Source organism: Myotis lucifugus, unplaced genomic scaffold (genome assembly GCF_000147115.1).
Source record: "Myotis lucifugus unplaced genomic scaffold, Myoluc2.0 scaffold_6, whole genome shotgun sequence".
In the NCBI taxonomy this organism is placed as follows: Eukaryota; Metazoa; Chordata; class Mammalia; order Chiroptera; family Vespertilionidae; genus Myotis; species Myotis lucifugus.
Window position 1 is genome coordinate 20,725,574 of NW_005871054.1, and position 18,760 is coordinate 20,744,333.

Consider the following 18,760-nt stretch of genomic DNA (forward strand, 5'->3'; position numbering starts at 1 on the left):
CATTGTAAATATTGTTATCTCAGTTTTACATTTCTATCACACACCCATTTGATTTGAGGGGAAAACACACACACACACACACACACACACACACACACACACACACAACATGCCAGCACTTCTAGAAAAAGAAAAGTTCTGGAGTGCTATTTAAAAAAATATTAGATTGCTAAGATTTTTTATAATAAATTTTACTCCTCAACTTTTTTGTAGAAAAACTATGATAGGTTGAGGATTTTAGGAAATATACTACTGTTTGAGATATCCAGAAGGTTATCCATTTACGAATAACAAGTGTGGATTATTATCAGCACTCAGCTTTTATTTGCCAGGCTAGATGAGTTTAACCAAAGTGGTGTTCCGAATTGAAATAGCATAGCTCACGTAGAAGTATTACATTTTACCAATGTGGCACCATGAATTGTGTCATTGCCAGCCAGTTTGGCTCAGTCAATAGAGCCTTGGCCCATGGACCGAAGGGTCCCTGGCTTGATTCCAGTCAAGAGCACATTCTCGGTGCAGCCATGTTCCCCCTCCCTGGTCATGGAGCATACAGAAGGTAACCAATTGATGTCTCTCTCTCACATCAATGTTTCTCTGTCTCTCCCCCTCCCTTCCACTCTCTCTAAAAATCAATGAAAAAATATTCTCAGGTGAGGATTAACATAAAAAACAAACAAACAACACAATGTAGTGAGGGAGTCCACCTGTTGTATTGTCGAGTCTAGTAGTAGTTGCTGATAGAAGTTTAATGACTTAAAGCAAGGGAGCTATCCTGACTCCACACTTACCTGCTCTATGGACTTGTGTATATGTCATTTATTTGTGACTCAGCTTCTTTGTTTGAGATGGAAATAATAGCTTCTACCTCGTGGAGTTGTCATGATGACTAAATCACTTAATATCTGTAAAGATCTCAAAACATCAATGACATATAGGAAATATGTATGTTCCTCTCCTCACCCCACAAAAATTACAGGAAAACCTCAGCCCGTCCTTGGTATATACAAGCATAAAGGCTATTAGTAACTTTCTGCTGGAGACTAGGGGTTTGATCACTTCCTTTTTTAGTACTGGTGAGCTGGTGGTGCATGAATCCTCAGAGCTCAATCTGCAAAGCTGTAGGAGGTGCTTAGCCTGTTTTTTTCCAAGGAATGTTGAGCATCTGGGCAGAGGTGTTGTGCTGTACCACAACTTGTTATTATGCACGATATCTAACAAATTCCCGAGGCAAAACTTCCCTAGGAGAGTGGCAAGCTCTCACATTTTGTTTTTAGGATGCATGGGCCACTGTAACCTGCATCTGACTCCTCCCTTTTTGTCCCATCTTCCTCCAATACTGGCAGCTACCCAGGGCTGCTCCAAACCCATCACCTGAATCTATTCTCCTGAGTTCATGACAAATGTGTCACTTCATCTTAAACCTCATCAAGGTCTGTTTTTCCTTAGAGCCCCCATTTAGCTGGCTAAGGAAAAACAGAACTTATATTTTCTCAAAAGACTTAGAGCCACTGCTTTTGCCCAATGGATAAGTATCTAAATGCTTATTCTAGAAGCAAAGGAATGAATTAACATCAATACAGGGGAGGGCCGGAATGGGAAGTGAGTACATGGTTTTCATGAAATTACACCAGCTGAGTTTTAAAACAATCCAGAATTTTGTCAAAGGCAAGTGGCTAATAAATTGGGGAGCAGTAATTGAATCCAAAATGTTGGAGTCAACAGCTCTTATGTGCAAGAATAGCATCAATTCTATTTTTCCTTGGTTGGAAGAGAGTGTTTTTAAAAAATATACCTAATTCTATTATTCAAAACATGTGCTTTACATATAGAGTACTAATCCAGACAATGAATTGGGTTACAGTCCCATGGAGCACAATTGCTTCAGACCTTTGTGGCGAAAGAGGCAATTTCCTATCAAAATGTACGCTGATTATTTTAATGCCAAAAATTGATGTTTACATACAGTCACATTTAGTTTTTATGTGCTTAAATTCCCAAAGCTGAAGGAATAATACTATGACTAAGGGACCCTTCTGAGCTACCTGCTCTGTCCCTTGTGCCCTGACCCTGGGTTTTCAGTCTCCCCCAACCAGGCTTACAAGCTCTTTCCTTATCTCCCTTTGTTCAACATCCAGTTATTCTCCAAGGCTTACCTCCATGCAGACGTCTCTGTTTCTTTCATCTAGAAACAAACAAGGCACCTCTCTCAACTCCCAAAGTCAGCTAACTGTTCCTCTGATAATATCAGGTGGATAAGCCTGCTCAGGACGCCATGACAAAATACCACAGACTGAGGGGCTTGAACAACAGACATTTACCTCACAGTTCTGCAGGCAAAATGTCCAAGATCGAGGTGCTGGCCGAGTTGGTCTCTCCAGAGGCCTCTGTGAGAAGGTCATCTTCTTGTCCTCACGTGGCCTTTCCTCTGTGTGCATGATCTCTTGGTATCTCTTCTTCTTATAAGGACACCAGTCCTCTTGGGTTAGGGCCCCACCCTTATAACTCCTTTTAATCTCAATCCCCTTCTTAAAGGCCCTGTCTCCAAATAGTCACATTGGGCATTAGAGCTTCAAACACAAATTTTGGGGAGACACAGTTAGTCTGTAACAACAGATTTTACTTCACATGCAGAATCCTAGTTGTTGCAGCACCAGTTTACTCACCACTAGTCTGTCAGCCTCGTCAAGAGAGTCAATCCAATTCATCTCTGAAACCCCTGCAACATTTGGAGCAGTTTCCTCTCTAAATGATACTGATAAGCTACCGTTCACTGAACATAGTGTTCTGACACCATTAGGCAGTTCACATACGTATCCTCCGATTCCAGGAAGGCCAATAATATTCCCTCTACATTAGAGATGATATAGCTGATGTCTGGGTAGAGCAGGCGTCTAGGTAATGCTCTAGTGACTGGTAAAGGGCAGAACTAAAAAGGGCCACCCTAGGTCCATTTGAAAACACATCTCAGGTTTTTTTCCCTTCTAAATCTGACGCTGACAACATGTGTTGAAACAAAGGAATGGCCCTAGGGTAGGCCATCGGACATGCCAGTTTCTTTCTCATTCTCTCTGAGCAGGGTCCTTGAGGGGATTTTTTTGGTCACTTTTGTTTGGTCATGCAGAAGAGGAAGCGATAGAAATTTTAAAACTTTAAGTAGAGCAGACGCCAAAGGAACTCCTTCCTTTCCAGACTTTTACAGGAGGCAAAATAGAAGTGAATGATAAAGGTAAGAGAAGTGAGGAAAGTATAAAGAAGGTACCTGACATAATAATGGCAGTGTATTTCAACCCAGAATAGAATGAGAAACGCAAAACACTGGTAGGATTTAACAGGCATCCAGCTTTATGCACAGCATCCCAGGGGTGTGGTTTATAGGCCATAAGCAGTCCACCTGCTCCACAAGGTCCCTCATTATCCATCCACAGGGCCTGAAATTACCACATTGTGGTGACTGCAGTGGTCTAAGATTTTAGAAAACTCCAGTCCCAGTTGCAGCCTAATCCCCATTAAAGTGTACAAATCTAACCTGTAGGATAATGAGTTAACCCATTTATTGTACTAACGTGTCACAATGAATGCAAGCTACAGGATGAACATCTGTTTTAAAAATAAAAAGAACATCACAGTCAATTGTACATCATGACAAAGCAAGTGCATATCACGTAAATCACAGACTAGGATGTCCAGGGAAGAGGTGAAGGCTTGGGAGGCCGGGAAAGGGCATACATCATGGGGTGTTTGGAAGTGGGAGGGGAAGGGGAGAAAAGGAAAGGCACCTGGAGGAATGACAGAGAGGAAGGCGATTAATTCAAAAGTGGAATGTTACTAAAATTCCACCTGCTAATCTCCTGTGAGAGAGTCAACCCCTAAAACACCGGATTAGATGATGATTGAGAGTTCTGTGGATTTAGGCTTTCTGAGAGGCAAAGCAGAGGGGGAGGGTTGACTGGGGCAAAAAGGTTAAGACGGGTCGGTGTGAATCAAACAGGATAAATGAGAGGCATCCAGTGACTTTCTATCTCTTTGCCATTTGCATTCAGGGACATCATCCACACAGCCCTTTTTCAATACAAGAGCTGAACTGTGATGAGAACTGATGCTTTCACTTTCATGCGTTAATTTCCTATTTGGCTGTTGTGTCCAGAAACTCTTACCCGTCTTTCCTGAAGCTGCCGGGATAATTGCTTCAGTTCTCTGTTTTGCTTTAACTGTGGGAACCTGGCCCATTTAAGACAGTTTTCTTTCATCTCACACGCACTTGGCTTTTAAAGGTGCTGCTCTGGGAGCAAGGAGGGTCCAGATGGACAGTTAGTTCTGAGGATTCATAGTGTCCAAGTTCCTCAGATACTTGAGGTTTGGAAGACGGAGAGGAAAAAATGGCAGAGACCTTATTCCTCTTTGATACTTGAAAGTGTAAATAATTAACCACATGTCCAAGTCAGTTGCAATGGGGTCCCTCTTTCTGCCCACACCTTCCTTTTCAATGAATGTGTCCTATCCAGCTGAATTGAAGAATGGGATGATTTTCCGTAGATGGTGTATTTTCCAATACTCTCATGGCTGATCCTCTACATGACCTTTCAGTGGCTTGATGCCAATATCCTGTTGTCTTTTTAAATGAAAGATGGTAATTTTAGAGGATGAATTAAGATGATGCAACAAAGTAGAGGGCCAGGGCGGAGGCTTGAAGCAGAATCTTGTGTGTGAACATCTATCATTGGCTTCAGAGCCATTTGGAGTCTCTCTTCCTTGTACCCAAGTATTGATGATAAAGGGACTGTGACCAACCAGAAAAAAAAGGGGAATGATGAAACTCTGCTTCACGTGATTTCTTCAGAGATTGAAGAAGAACTTGTTTATGTTATTCGTGGAAATGTGGTGATTAAACTTAGACACTCTTTAATATGAATTGCATTTGTAGAATTAGATACTTTTCACACTATTATGAAATAGTTTTAAAAATCAAAACTATCAGAATGTATCTTAAGCAGTCTGTTTATTGCTGAGCAAAAGTTTCTGGATTCCAGATTTTTAAATAAAAAAGTTATAGATATTCTCATATATAATTCTATTACTAGGTTAGGAGGCCAATTAGTAATATTTCTTATTGTGTAAAGCTCCTGAAAGACACATAGAGAATAGAAAAATGTAAAAAAAGTATCTCAGAGAAATAGAGAAAAATTCTTACGTTAATCCAAAGTTCACATCCTTTTAACTTGCAGCCACACAAAATATGTTCATGATATGCAATGTGAAAGACACACACAGATACAGTATGAGCTAGCATATGCAAGGTGATGCAGGAATCAGGCAAAAAATAAATACTACCCAAGTTCCAAGGAACAAAAAAAATCACTTCCGATTGCAGTGTTGGAAGGATGGGAGAACTGATTTTTTTTTAAACCTGAAATGTGAAGCCTGGAAAGCATTTTAGCTTTTGAAAATGTTCAATAGAAACTTCAAAGCAGAGAAAATTGCATGAAAAAAAAATGTCCAGATGTAGAAAAGAGTACAGCTGAATCTGCCATTTTGGCTGGAGCATCTTTGGGTACCAATAGGAAATAAGCTTAGTAAGGTGCACTGCATCCAAGTTTGATAGGCTTTATGATGACAAAGTATTTACAGGTACAGCTTTCTTCATCTATGTTAAACTCCATCATGCCCTCCCATATGGTTCAGTGGTTGAGCATTGACCCATGAACCAGGAGATCATAGTTAGATTCCTGATCAGGGCACATGCCTGGATTGTAGGCACAATCGCCAGTAAGGGGTGTGCATGAGGCAGCCTATCAATGATTCTCTGTCATCATTGATGTTTCTAGCCCCCTTTCCCTCTCTCTCCCTTTCCCTGAAATCAACTAAAAATATTTTATAAAAGAATAAAACATATCACAGTCACTGACAGGTGTACTGAATTTTTGTTATTATTTTTTGGATTTAGAAGATTTTTAATACATGGTGCTATGGTTTGAATGTTGGTGACCCCTCCACCCAATTCATAGGTTGAACTCCTAATTTCTCAAGTGGTGGTATTAGAAGGTGAGGCTTTGGGAGGTGATTAGGCCGTGAGGCTTCGTGAATGGGATTAGTGCCCTTATTAAAGAGGTTCCAGAGAGAGCCTCTCTTCTGCCATGTGAGGGCACAGCGAAAAGACAGCTGGCTGTTCACTGCAGCATTATTTGCAATAACCAAAATCTGGAAACAGCCCAAGTGCCCATCAGTACATGAGTGAATAAAAAAAGCTGAAGGAACTCTTACCCTTTGATACAGCATGGATGGACCTGGAGAGTATTATCCTAAGTGAAATAAGCCAGTCAGAGAAAGATAAATATCATATGATCTCACTAATATGTGGACTCTATTGCACAAAATAAACTGATGAACAAAATAGAACCAGAGGCATGGATACATGTAACAGACTGACAAATGTCAGAGGGGAGGGGAGTTGGGGGGGGGGGGGACTGGATAAAGGAAAGTGAAGGGATTATCTAAAGAACATATATGCATAACCCATGAACACAGACAATAATGTGGGGAGGGCCAAAGAAAGAGGGTGGGGACTGGGTGGAGGCAGGAAAGGGGAGAGGGGAATGGGGGACATCTGCAATAGTCTCAACAATAAATATTTAAATTTAAAATTTTTCTGAAAAGAATATATACACAGACATACACACACACACAGGAAAAGGCTAAAAGAATATAAATATAAACCAAAATGTTATCATTGGTTTTCTCCAGACAGTAGCATACTAGGATTTATTTAAATTTTTTTAATATCTGCATGCATTTAAAAAAATTGAATTTATAGTATGTTATAGTAAATTTTGTAACATAATGTGAACTTATTTTTAATAATACAATTTATAGTGAAACCATTTCAGAAGACTGCTTGCAGGGATCATGTAGGCTAAGTCTGTGAACACAGGTCACTCCACTCCAAGGCTTGTCACAGATGAAAATAAAAACCAGGAACAGTCAATGGGAGACCTTCAGAAACTAAAAACTGTGTCTCAGTTTTCCTCATCTGCAAAAAGAGGGACTGATGTTGAACTTTCCATGTTCCCTGAAGGTTAAAGGTGCCTTATCGTTTTATTACCTACTTTAATTAAATTGTGTTAAAATATGTTACTCATTAAAAAAACATTGGGCATCTTCCATGCAGCAAACACTGCTGGGTGAGAGGTTCACAGGCAACTGACAAAATTAAGCTATTCCATTGGGTTTTCAAGAGTAATTTTGTTTCTGAAATTTGAAGAAAACACATTATTTCTAGAAATGCATCTCAATGTGTGTATATAATATTCTTACATAATGGAAAATAGTCAGTTTGTGCCACAAATACAAAAAGAACAATTGCAATCAATTTACATATTTGTAAGTCTGAATATAATAACTACTAAGGTTTAGAAAAAGCATTTTTAAAATCAATTTGGACTTTGATTTAAAAGGTTTACATTGTTTTCAACATTAATGTGCTTTTACATTTTTATGCAAGTAATGCTTGTGTTTTATAATAAATTCAATCAATAGTCGAAAGTGAAAAAAACACCTATAATCCTTCAATAGATAATAAGAAAACTTTTCCAAAAATTTAGGTATATACAATTATCTTAATTATATATACATAATTCATATATGGTTATTTTAATATATATGAATATAAAAGGTTTATACTAACTTTTTTGTAACTGCTTGAAACATCAATATATCATAAACATTTTCATGTTAATAAGTATAAATCTACACTAATAAAAGAGAAACATGCAAATTAACTGTCCCTCCATGATGCCCACAAGCCACACCCACCAGCCAATGAGGAGTATGCAAATTAACCTGACAAAGATGGAGGGTTAATTTGCATACACAAGCACCGGGAAGCCGGGGGCGGGGCAGGTACTTCCCCGCTTCACCATGGCAATGCATGGGCACCAGGGTCGGGGCAGCGTGCAGGGAGCTGGGGTTGGGGTAATGCGCGTGGGCGCCGGGGAGCCGGGGTTGGGGCGGCACGTGCGGAAGCCGGGGGCGGGTCCTGGAGCTTGCCCCACTAGAGTGCGTGCGCGGTCGCCGGCACCAAAAGGCTATGTCCCTGGGACAGGCATCCTTGGGAGCTAGGCCACCCTGAGACTGTAGGCCCGCACCTAGGCCCGGAGCGGCCAGGGTCCTGGAACGTGACAGAGGGTGCACGTTAGGCTGAGGGGACTCCCCCCGCCCAATGCACGAATTTCAGGCACTGGGCACCTAGTTTATGTAATAATGACAATGACTGCTAGTGTCTGAGTACATGACTATAGAAGAACAAAGTAATAGGAAAATTGAAAAGTGCATTACAAAATAAAAATTATCTTTCTCAACTTGGGATGCCTCTTTTCATTGCTATATAAAGTTGGGAGCCATAGTAATTCAGACTAAACCATAAAGGAATTATTTTTGTTTCTGCATTGCCTAAATTCTGTAGGTAGCAACTCAAGTTCTTTTCCAGTACTGATTTTTCTAATACAAAGCAATCATGGGAAGATATTTAAAATGTGTGTATCTTAGTTTGCTAACCTATAATAGAGCTGTAGTGTTTTTAGAGATCGTGAAGAACAAAGGAAGCAGTGCTGGAGTGGGGAAAGCCTTGAAGCTCTGAAAAACAAACAAACAAAAAAAGAGGTGTGTCTCATTCTGAACACTAGAATCAAGGACAATTAGACCAGCAGGCATCTTAGAAGTGTACATATTCCAGTCAATATTGTGGGTCAGGATAGAGGGTGCTATAGAAGTTAGTGGCTTGTTATGGACACATCCCTTGCTGGTGCACTTTATTTTGTGTTGTCCTTCTTACTTCTGGCATACATTCAAAATAACACCATTATAAGATGATGACTATTTGCCCTTGACCTGAGAATGTTTATTTGGATAAGGGCATTTATAAGAAGCAATGCATCGATCTCTATGCAAGGCATTTATGAACATTTGTAGCACATCTGTATTTTTGTAGTGCTACTTCAACATTCCTAGCTCATCAGATTGAAGGCTTTCTCTCCTTCAGGAGTCAGTGTGTGCTGCTACCTGAACCTGTGAGCTTTGATTGAGGAGATGATTTGTGTAATGGTGGAGTAAGACACAGCTTTTCTGCAGCCTGAAACAAGCCTTATCAGAAAGCAAAATTGCCTGAGCAACTGGGATAGAATTGGGGGGAGGCAGGTACAGGTCTGTGGCACTTGGTGACCAGCTGTGCTGGCACCAGTGATGCAAAATGGCATTTAAGGTAATGAAAACTAGTAACATAGTTAAAATGCTTGCCACAATTTGTAACAGGCATGGCAAGGTACAAGAAAGCTTTTTCTAATATTGTTCTTGTCACAGAGGAAATAAATTCATAAACTCACCATTGCCTCCCACAAGGGTTGGCTGCTGTTATTATAAGAAGTGAGGAAAGCCTGTATTTGGCAGAGCACCTGGTCTTGTTTTTAGAGGAGATGCTAAATAGCATAGTAACAAGAAAGCACAGATAGCCACATGTAGCTTCTCTACTGTGCATCATACCTTTTTGGAAATTTCTCTATCATTGTGGGTTTTTGTTAATATGTTTTATTGATATGAGAGAGTAAGGGAGAGGAGAAAAATCAATGATGAGAGAGAATCATTGACTGGCTGCCTCCTGCACGCCCCCTACTAAAGATCAAGCTACAACTCAGGCATGTGCCCTCACGGGAATTGAACCTTGATTCCCTGGTTCATAGTTTGACACTCAAAGAGCCACACCAGCCAGGCTATCATTGTGTTAAATATGATAGACAACTGGAAAAATGATATAGAAAATTCAAATAATTCTATGAAATTAGTTAAATTTAGTTAATTGTTTTTCTCAATGTTAAGTTTGATTTTCTCTGCAGTCCTGGTTAGAAAATAGTATGTGATTTATCTTGAGACTGTCCATGGTTCTGAAAGTTCTTCTAGGGATATAAGGGAACATAATCACAGTATTATGGCAGAATCCTCTTCAAGTAATTTTTTCCAGCTTTATTGAGATATCATTGACATATAACATATGTAAGATTAATGTGATTTCACATACCCATGTACTATGAAATGATTACCACAGTAATACTAGTTAACACTTCTATCCCCTCACATAATTACCTTTTGTGTATGTGGTGATAACATTTAAAATCTACTCTCTTAACAACTTTTATCTTTATGAGGGTGTCATTAATTATATTCACCATGCTATACATTGGATACCCTGACCTTATTCATTTTATACCTGGAATTTGGTACATTTGGGCTAACATCTCTCCAATTTCCCCACCCCTACTCCTGGCAACCACCATTGTACTCTCAATTGCTACGAATTTGGCTTTTTTTAACCCTTTCCACAAATAAGTGAGGACATATAGTATTTGTCTTTTTTGGTTGATTTATTTCACTTAGCATAGAATCTCAAGTTCTATCCATGTTATGGCAAATGACATAATTTCCTTCTTTCTCATGGATGAATAATATTCCATTGCCAATATTTCATTGTTAATACATGGAAACAACCTAAGTCTCCATTGATGCAAAAAGAAAATGTGGAGATTATAAATAAATCCTGAAATGGGGGAAAAATACTTAAATGGCATAATTGTTTTTAGTTTTGATGGTATACTGTAGTTTTTATTACCCAAACAAAGGAACCTATATCTTTATTTGTGGAAAGTGACTAAAAACCCTTTGAATTCTGCCAGAGAGTGCAAATAATGTTAGGGAAGAATATCAAGAAAGCAGTTTTGAAAAGAAGTTTTGAGAAAAGATTAAGATTTACTGCATGTAAAATATGAACACAGCTGATTGCCTGACCTTTTATATATTTATATATTGATTTTTGTCACTATTTGATTAATTTTTCTTTCCTGCTTGCTTCCAAGTTAGTGCAGAGACAGTATCTGATTTGCTGATAGTACTTCCCCTGACATGTAGCAGACCTGCATAAATATTCTTGAATGATTGTGTGAGAAGACCCCTATTACCCATCATTGGACTTCATTACTAAATAGACTTTGAGGAACTATGATTATTGTCTTCTAGTTGTCTAGATGAAAATGTAATTGCATGTTATTTCCCCCAAAAAATACGTTGTTTTTACATATTTTTATTGTAGCAAAGTATACATAACATAAAATACAGTTTGGTGGCATTAAGTACCTTCACAATGCCATGCAACCATCACATTTTGGTTATCAATTCATTCATGTATACTTGGGTTGCATCCACTTTTTGACTGTATAATTAATGCTGCTATGACAATGGGTATACAAGTATTTGTTTGAGTCTCAATCATATGATAATCTTGTTAATTTTTTTTAGCAATTGCTATGTTTCCCACAGTAGTTTCACCATTTTACATTTATACCAGCAATGCACAAAGATTCAAATTCATGCACATTCTCACCAACATTGTTATTTTTTGTGTTTTTAAATAAAACTCATCCAAATGGGTATGGAGTGCTATTTTCATGTGTTTTCAATTTTCATTTCCACAATGATTAGTGATATTTAGCATCTTTAATGCATTTATTGGCATTTTGTGTATTTGTCTTTAGAAAAATATTTATTCAAGTCCTTTGCCTATTTGTAAGTGGATTGTTTGTTGTTGTTTTTCTTGTTGAGTTGTGGGAGTTCTTTATATATTCTGGATATTAATCTCTTATCATAATACAATTTTCAAATATTTCCCCAATATGTTGGATGCCTTTTTACTTTGTTGATAGTGTCCTTGGATATAAAAGTTTTTAATATTGATGATATCCCATTTATCTACTCTTTTCTTTTTCTTTTATTGCCTATGATTTTTGTGTCAGATCCCAGAAATCATTACTAAGTCCAATGCCATGAAGATTTCCCCTCTTTTTAGTTTTAGCTCTACATTCACATCTTTGATCTATATTGAATTAAGTTTTTAACTTGAAGTAAGGTGAGTGCTTATTTTCATCTGTTTGCATGTGAACATCATTTGTTGAAAACAGTGTCCTCTCCCCATCGAATGATCTCTGCATCCTGAAATTTGACTATATATATATATACACACACACATATACTTATTTCTGGACATTCTATTTTATTTTTACCAAAACATGTGTGGGTTCATTTTGTTTTTTGTAGTTGTTGTTAGAGTGTTTCTTCCCTTAATGAGATAAATAATTATATACATTAAAGTAAAGGTGTTTATTGCACTAATCCCTGGGACAGGAGAAACAAGGAGCTAGTTCCTGGATGATGAAAAAGAGAATTTGTCAAAAAAATTAAACGAAAGCCACAAATAGAAAGGGGATACTGCTAGACGGGATAGTGGTCATCTGCAATTTGACTTGAGCAGGCAAAAATGTGTTTACATTCTTATGTTCTCCACACAACAAATTCTCCCTGATGTTAGTGGTGAGGTTGACACCAAGGACAGCTCTAGGCTGACTAACAATGTAGATAAGTTAGGTCTTTCAACTTTTCCTGCTTCTTGTTTTATTTACTTTTTAAAGAGATGCTCCAATCACACTTTTATTGGATCAATGTAAAACATACAGAGAGTAGCAAGAATAAAGATATCTGGGCTACATTTACACACTTCAGATGGAGGGTTGCACAATTGTTTCTGTCTTCTCTCTTTCCTTCTCTCCTCTCTTTCCTTCTCCCTACTCTCTCTCCCCCCACTCTCTCTCTCTTTCTGTGTACCTTCTTTTCACTTTAGATATAATGCCCCATCCTCTCCTTTCATTCAAAACTCACATACATACATACATCACTATATGTATTCCATACATTCCTGTAAATGAAAGAAAAACAACCTGGCACTCATCTTTTGAAGAAAAAGAAAAATTTTATAAGATGATATATTGGGCTTCACGGCATCATGCAGTGATATTTGTGTTGTTTTACATGAATGTGAATTTCTCTGAAATCTGATACAAGCTAGGGAGCTGCAGTTTGTGTAGGATTGGGCTTCTCCTTCAATCTACTTGTACAAGTCAGGGTGTCACTTATGTCCTGATCACAACAATGAGCATGAGTAGAGCATGGCTGGCAGCCGAGGTGCCTTAGGCTGGAATATTGTCCCACCTGATGACAGTGTTCGAATTCTAGCTGTCAGCAGGGTGTCCCCCCCTCCGGCAGGGGTAGAGATGGAAGCATCTGAGGCTGGGGAGTAAGGGAGCAGCAGGAAAGCATGTGAGAGAGGTAAGTTCAGAAAATATAACCTGAGTAATTTTACGAGTCCTTCATATTAACTGAGTTTACTTTATTACTTGCTATTGTGAATGACCAATTAAAAGCCCTATGGCTTGGGTCACTTTAAGAAATTTGACAAATTCGCGATAAGTAGTTATGGGGGGAAGGAGTCTAGCTGAATCCTGATTAAATAGGTCATACTATAATTGAGGAAAACAATCACATCTTGCTAATGAGGAAAAATTCGAGCTGAAGTAGTTGGAGCTTGAAGATATTTTATTTAAATGCACAAATGGACCTCGTGATTTGCCCCAGCAAGAACACAGATAAATCCACTTGACCATAAGAGGTAATATAATGACAACTTTAAATAGCATGTGGTAGTTTGTTTAAAAGCTAGTGGGCTACACACATGCATTTATCCACCCTCTCTCTACAGTGCCCATTCCCATGATACTAAAGGAATGTAAATGTTGTAAATCCTTGTTAGAAAGGATTAAGGTATTTCATTAATTTCTGCACAGTAGGAGCAAATAGAGAGCAGAACAGAGGAGACTGCAGCCTAGAACATGCAGATGCAGAGAAAATGAGCCAACGGTGCCCCTGAGCTGTCCCAGCTCTGAGAGGGACACAAGACAGAAGGAGCAGGGGGGCCAATGGGGCTGCAAACAAGTGACTCATTAGAGGCTGTGTTCGACCCGCACCCTCACTGCAGGAAAGAAAAGAATGCAGTTGGCAAACCCACTGCAAACAAAATCTGTCGAAGAAATGGTGGTTCATATATGAGGTGTATTAATTGAAACATAATTTAGAGAACTTGTTGAGAGGCAAGAAAGAATTGTGTAAACAGAGCTCCTTTTCTTTCATCATGAAAGATCATGAAAGAATTCCAGGATGATTAAAAAACTTAAAGAATTAAGGCCGTGAAGGTAAATAGGAAAAATATAGGAGAACGTGGTTAGGGCTTTGAGGTAAGAAAGGCAATTCCTTAAATGATATATAAAGCAAAAGCCAAAATTGGCAAATGTAACTAGATTAGATTGAGATAAAATTTTGCAAGAAAGAGCATGGAAAACAGACAATAAATGGTAGCTGAAAAATATTTGCAACATTTATGAAGCAAAGAATTAATATCCAAAATTTATTGAGAGTTCCTTAAAAAATAAAAGAAGGCACACAACCAAGTAAAATGTGAGCAAAGGATATAAATGTGTAGAAAATGGGATTGCTGTTGTTTCTAGTTTTTCCTAATGCAAACAATGCTGCAGTGAACGCCCTCGCACATAGCTCCATGGTCACGGGTATGAGTGCTTTTTTTCTTTGCTTTTTTAGGATTCAATGCAGTGGAAAGCTGGTAGCAGAGTGTGTACGGGTTTTGCTTGTTTGCTTCTCTGTTTTTGTGTCAGTAGATACTACCAAATTGCTCTCCAAAGTGGCTGTGCTAATTTACACTTCTTTCGACAGTGCACATCCATATCTCTGTGTCCTAATATTATTGCATGTTTTGCCTTTTTCTAGTCTAGTAGTTGAAAATGAGATCTGCTAGTAGATTCTGCATTTTTCTGATCTCAAGTTGTGATTGGAATCATTTCTGCATTGAGTGGACAACTGTGTTTCCTCTTGTAAGAATTATTCTTTTCTATTGGGTTATTTGCTGCAAAGATTGGTCTTGTTCTTTTCCAATAATATGTAATTTATTTTTAGCCCTTTTTAATTTTCTTCGAAGAAGAATGGCTCTCTGTTGTTGATAATCCAACTGAGAGAGTGGCATATGCATATAACTTCCAGAATATGTGGGAAGAGCAATCTTTAACATATGACAGGCCCTGGCTCTAACTTTTATTTCCTGTGAGAAATTAACCCTCTCTATTGCCTGATATGTAAAATAAGAATAATAATGCCCACCTCCTAGCTTTGATCTGAGTAATAATGTCCGAAAAAATGCCTATTATTGGCTTATTTTTCTCCTGTCTCCTTTAAGTAAAATTATTCTTTTTAAAATAATCTGTTCGAATGCTATTAAACTGTATTAAATCAAAGCTTGATCAATACATTATTTATTATGTAGTAGGTATAAGTTAATAACTTTAAATGCTATGTGTAATTTCCCATCAAGGACATTACAATGAAGTTGGAGAAAAATGATATAATTGCATTACAGATTAAACCTAGCACTTTGATACAATAAGAAACAATAAGAAAATTAGGATAATAAAAATAACTATATCTATAGTTATTAATTACTGCAACCTATAGGACCTATAGTGTTCATCATTAGAGAGGATGCTGAGATGAATATGACATGTTGCCTACTATCACAGCCCTAATATTTCAGTAAAAAAGAAGGCAGACTTTGAAAGGTACTATTGAAGATTAACAAAAGGAAATGTGAAGGAAAGGGAAAAGAGCAAGAAATTACATGTCTGTAGAAATCTTAAAATGGTCATAAGAGCATTCTTTGGGTATGACCTATAAAAATATGAAGATTTTTTTTAGATAAAAACATGGGAGAAGCAAAAGGACCAGAAAACAGTGGCATGAAAGGCTTATCACCTGCATGGAGAATGGTGAGAATTTCAAGGTTGCATGAATAGGAAGAGGCAGAGATGATACTGAAAAGGCTGTGGCTGGATTGGAGCACCCCCATGCCCTGCATGTGGGTGCCCCCGCTCCCTTCTGTAACTGCTGAGCAGTTTCCTGTAGGAGTCTCCACTCATCTAATCACTTGGGATTGTCAATAATATTACCTTTCGCCCTAATTGGTTTGGCTCAGTGGATAGAGTGTCAGCCTGCAGACTGAAGGGTCCCAGGTTTGAATCTGGTCAAGGGCATGTACCTTGGTTGGGGGCACATCCCCAGTAGAGGGTGTGCAGGAGGCAGCCGATCGATGTTTCTCTCTCATCGATGTTCTAACTCTATATCCTCTCCCTTCCTTTCTGTAAAAAATTAATAAAAAATATATTTAAAACAAAACAAAACAAAAAAACATGGTAATATTAAAAAAATGAAATAAAATAATATCACCTTTCATCAATCTCCTCTCCAAGCCCCTACCAAGTGGTAGACATCTTTTTTTTGTTTGTTTGTGGGGTTTTTTTAAATATATTTTATTGATTTTTTACAGAGAGGAGGGGAGAGGGATAGTTAGAAACATCGATCAGCTGCCTCTTGCACGCCCCCTACTGGGGATGTGCCCGTAACCAAGGTACATGCCCTTGACCGGAATCGAACCTGGGACCCTTCAGTCCGCAGGCTGACGCTCTATCCGCTGAGCCAAACCAGTTAGGGCCAAGTGGCAGACATCTTAACCAGTGTAGGCCAATCAGTGTCACTTGGTAATGTGAGTCAGAACAAAGGGACAGATAGAAGTTATTGGAGCTGAGTCAGTTGATTACAGCACCTTCATGCAAAGGTCCTCAAATCCCACCAACAGAATCTGCCTGCTTTCTGGTCCTTCCCAAGGCTCTGCTTCTCCTTTTCTTCAGTGAGCTCATCATTATCCTGCCAACAAACCTCTGTGTGTGAGTGTGCATGTGTGTGTTTATGAAGTTTTGTTTTTCCATTGTGTTTTGCTTAATGTAATTGGAATCAGTTTCAGGTGAGAACAAGCAGACTTTTAACTGTTGAACCTGTCTAATGAATCTTTCCAAAACGTATAGGCAATAAAGAGCAGTTAAAGTTTATTGAGTAGTCATATGATAAACATGTAATTCGGGAAAACTTGAAGCAGCGAGGAAAAAGACTCCTAGTACAGGCAAGAATTATGTGGAATAAATAGGATTGGGGAGGAGTAGAGGGATATGACACTATGGAAATAAAAATGATGTAGTTCAATGGAATGCACACTAGACAACATTATAAAAAATGGGTTTCAGTCCCAGATCCTGTCTATCTTCTGGCTTGCTTAGGTAAGTTACTTACACACACTGAACCCTTATTTCCAAAATGTTATAATGTGGACAGTAATACCTTTCATATCATGCTTTGAGGATTGTCATAATACTAGAGGCCCAGTGCATGAATTTGTGCACAGATGATGGGTGGGTTCCAGCTGGCCCTGCCCCAATTGGGGTGGATTGGGGCCGGGCCTTTTGGGAGGAGGAGATGGTGGGAGGTTGGCTGGCCAGCCCACCCCGATCAGGGACTGAGGACTGTCAGGCAGCAGCTGGCGAGGGGCTGCAGGTGATTGGCCAGTGGGCCCTGCCCCCGATCGGGGTGGGGGGTGATGAGGGGTCAGCGGCCGGGGGAGGGGCCATGGGAGATGCCTGACCAGCCCCACCCCTGATTGGTGTGGTGTGCGGAACAATCAGGGGCAGAGCTTGTTGTGGGAAGGGGCTGCAGGCCAATCTGGATGGTTGGGGCCATTGGGTGTGGGGCCGGCCGGGTGGAGGGGGCTGCAGGAGGTTGGCTGGCCAGCCCCGCCCCCTATTGGGGGTGCATTCAGAGGTGGGGCCAACTGGGGGGAAGGGCCACAGGAGTTTGGCTGGCCAACCCCAACCCCCAATTGGGCAGGTTTGCTGACCGCAGTGGGCGTCATAATGACCAGTCGTTCCAGTGGTTCTAGTCGCTGGCTTTTATATACTGTATATAAATATGCAAAATGCTAAAAGTCATCTTTGTCAGATTGTAAGTGTCAAGTTAACATTCTATGTTAGTCCATAAATTCAATAACACTTGGCAAGTGATTGACTCTCACACCTGAGCTAAGAGGCAGTCAACATTGACCTCAAGCTTTTGAAACTGGGAGACGTAGTGGGTGATGATATCATTCATAAAGCAAAGAGAAGTTAGTTTGGAACTGGGTGGGTGATACAATGCACTTGTTAAACAACAACCAACTGAATTTGGGGCATGTCTATTTTTTGAGATAAGGAAATAATTTCCTTATGACTTAAGAGAATACTGAGACTTAAAGCAAAGAACTTGAATCACCCTCATTACTGTGGAAAATTGAAAGATGTGATAACCAAGGGAATGATTACAGAAACAGCAAATATTAATGACAAATTCTAGTATGTATTTATATAAGGGGTGGGTGAGAAAGCAGAGTAAGTGAAGGAGACAGAGGGGAACACATCAGAACAGAAGAGAGAGAGAGAGAGAGAGAGAGAGAGAGAGAGAGAGAGAGAGAGAGACTTTCAGACACAGGGTTTTCTTAATGCACTGTCACAAATGTCTCATATGCTGTCGAAAGGGCAGGAAGTGCAGGGATTAAAAGGAATCCATTAAATTGTCTCATTAGTGAGTCTTCTCAGAGATTTGTTTCAGCAAAATCATAAAAGTGGAACTAGATGTAAGGGACTGGAAGAATAATGCCTCATTTATGTTTTAGGAACAGTTCTTATTTATGTTTCAGAAGTTGTCCTGGGAGTGGGATAGGGGATGTAAAAAAAAGAAAAACAAGAATTGTCCACAAATAAAATGATCAGTACTAAAACTAATTAGAACTGTTTAGAGTGTATAACATCAATTAATACAGTTTTTATGCAGTCATCTAAATTTAATGTGGTGACCAATTCCCTATAAAAATAAAGGACATTTTAGGAAAACCACAATACTCCCAAATGCCAACCAC